This window comes from Mobula hypostoma, chromosome 10, assembly GCF_963921235.1.
Source record: "Mobula hypostoma chromosome 10, sMobHyp1.1, whole genome shotgun sequence".
In the NCBI taxonomy this organism is placed as follows: domain Eukaryota; kingdom Metazoa; phylum Chordata; class Chondrichthyes; order Myliobatiformes; family Myliobatidae; genus Mobula; species Mobula hypostoma.
In genome coordinates, this window is record NC_086106.1 from 57,645,181 (window position 1) to 57,648,449 (window position 3,269).

Below are 3,269 nucleotides of genomic sequence, written 5' to 3' on the forward strand. Positions count from 1 at the left end.
TCAACTTATTGCATCCCTTTAATAAATCCATGAAATGGTTATTTATGATAAACTGTACCATCGATTAATTACTTGCACATGGAAAATTATAGAATCAATTAATGACTCTCAAGGACAGGTACAAACACAGTTATAGATTTAGCTAAACATAACTGTATTCAGTACCAATCTTTTCTTAAATTACAAACTCTACCTTGTGCCTTGGTTTTCAGACGACATTGTATCCTTTCTCTCAGTGAATCCCTTCACGCTGCCTTTCTCTGCTAGAGTTTTGAGAGGTCACACTGTCATCTCTTCAGCCTCTTCCTCTCACCCTGTACTTCCAGCGCTCACAGTTCTGCTGTGACTGCTTCCAGCTCACCTGTCATGTCCCAGCTATGCCAATATCAGGGAAACCATGGCCACTGTAAGTTCCCCACAGGAAACAGTGGAGCTTCAGGCCCACGTGTCTTCCACAACGCAGCCCTCCCTGAAGGCACATGTTCAATCCGCAGTTGATTCAAGCCATTCCGTAACTCTGTTAAAAACAAGCACCTCCTAGACACTGAGCTCCTTTCCAGGACGCCCTCAGGCCCCCTCCTCTACAACGGGATTAAACTTGTCAAACCCAGCTGATGTTACCTCCTATCGCCCTGTGCTGAGACATCCCCATTCCAGCTTCCAGTGGAGCGACACTGGATACTCCAAACTGACCATGAGCTCTTCCTCTGCTGTTTGAGATTGTCAGTGCTCCCATTGCACAGCTGTCCAAGTGATCTCCTGGACCTGCACTGCTCGGTGCAGTTCCTCCCTCCCTCTGGAATATCTCTCCCTCCCTCTGGAGCATCTCTCCCTCCCTCTGGAGCATCTCTCCCACCCGCCGGAACATCTCTCCCTCCCGCCGGAACATCTCTCCCTCCCGCCGGAACACCTCTCCCACCCGCCGGAACACCTCTCCCACCCTCCGGAACATCTCTCCCACCCTCCGGAACATCTCTCCCTCCCGCCGGAACATCTCTCCCACCCGCCTGAACATCTCCCCCACCCGCCTGAACATCTCTCCCTCCCGCCGGAACATCTCTCCCTCCCGCCGGAACATCTCTCCCTCCCGCCAGAACATCTCTCCCTCCCGCCGGAACATCTCTCCCACCCTCTGGAACATCTCTCCCTGCTCTGCTGTAACATCTCTCCCTCTCTCTGGAACGTCTCCCCCACCCTCTGGAATGTCTCTCCCACCCTCTGGAACATCTCCCCCACCCTCTGGAACATCACTCCCACCCACCGGAACATCTCTCCCACCCTCTGGAATATCTCTCCCTGGTCTGCTGTAACATCTTCCCCACCCGCCGGAACATCTCCCCCACCCGCCAGAACATCTCCCCCACCCGCCGGAACATCTCCCCCACCCGCCGGAACATCTCCCCCACCCGCCAGAACATCTCCCCCACCCGCCGGAACATCTCTCCCTCCCGCCGGAACATCTCTCCGACCCTCTGGAACATCTCTCCCTGCTCTGCTGTAACATCTCTCCCTCCCGCTGGAACGTCTCTCCCTCCCGCCGGAACATCTCTCCCTCCCGCCGGAACATCTCTCCCTCCCACCGGAACGTCTCTCCCACCCTCTGGAACATCTCTCCCTGCTCTGCTGTAACATCTCTCCCTCCCGCTGGAACATCTCTCCCACCCTCTGGAACATCTCTCCCACCCGCCGGAGCATCTCTCCCACCCGTCGGAACATCTCTCCCACCCTCTGGAACATCTCTCCCTCCCGCCGGAACATCTCTCCCACCCTCTGGAGCATCTCCCCCACCCGCCGGAACATCTCCCCCACCCGCCGGAACACCTCCCCCTCCCGCCGGAACATCTCTCCCTGGTCTGCTGGAGCATCTCTCCCACCCTTGAACATCTGTCCCTGGTCTGCTGGAACATCTCTCCCTGGTCTGCTGGAGCACCTCTCCCACCCTAGAACATCTATCCCTGGTCTGCTGGAACATGTCTCCCTCCCTCGAACATCTCTCCCTGGTCCGTTGGAACATCTCTCCCTCCCCCTGGAGCATCTCTCCCTCCCTCGACCATCTCTTCCTCCCTCTAGAACATCTCTCCCTCCCTCGAACATCTCTCCCTGATCTGCTGGAACATCTCTCCCTCCCTCGAACATCTCTTCCTGGTCCGCTGTAACAGCTCTCCCACCCTCTGGAGCATCTCTCCCACCCTCTGGAGCATCTCTCCCTCCTGCCGGAACATTTCTCCCTCCCTCTGGAGCATCTCTTTAACTCGCCGGAACATCTCTCCCACCCGCCGGAACATCTCTCCCTCCCGCCTGAACATCTCTCCCTCCCGCCGGAACATCTCTCCCACCCGCCGGAACATCTCTCCCTCCCGCCGGAACATCTCTCCCTCCCGCCGGAACATCTCTCCCACCCGCCGGAACACCTCTCCCTCCCGACAGAACATCTCTCCCTGGTCTGCTGGAACATCTCTCCCTCCATCGAACATCTTGCCCTGGTCCGCTGTAACATCTCTCCCTGGTCTGCTGGCGCATCTCTCCCACCTTTGAACATCTATCGCTGGTCTGCTGGAACGTCTCTCCCTCCCTCGAACATCTCTCCCTGGTCTGCTGGAACATCTCTCCCTCCCCCTGGAGCATCTCTCCCTCCCTCGAACATCTCTCCCTCCCTCTAGAACATCTCTCCCTCCCTCGAACATCTCTCCCTGGTCTGCTGGAACATCTCTCCCTCCCTCGAACATCTCTCCCTGGTCCACTGTAACATCTCTCCCTCCCTCTGGAGCATCTCTCCCACCCTTGAACATCTATCCCTGGTCTGCTGGAACATCTCTCCCTCCCTCGAACATCTCTCCCTGGTCTGCTGGAACATCTCTCCCTCCCTCGAACATCTCTCCCTGGTCCGCTGGAACATCTCTCCCTCCCTCAAACATCTCTCCCTGGTCCACTGGAACATCTTTCCCTCCCCCTGGAGCATCTCACCCTCCCTCGAACATCTCTCCCTCCCTCTAGAACATCTCTCCCTCCCTTGAACATCTCTCCCTGGTCTGCAGGAGCATCTCGCCCTCCCTCTGGAGCACCTCTCCCTGGTCCGCTGGAGCATCTCTCCCTGGTCCGCTGGTGCGTGGTGCCATGACCTCTCCACTAATGGAAGGTCTCTAACAACTGCCTGGCTCCATTGGCACGCATCATTCACCAGCCTGCAGTGAATGGTCATGAGCCCTCAAACATCCAGCAGTCAGTACTGCCAGCCATGGCTTTTGAAGAATGTGTTTGATACTCAAGGA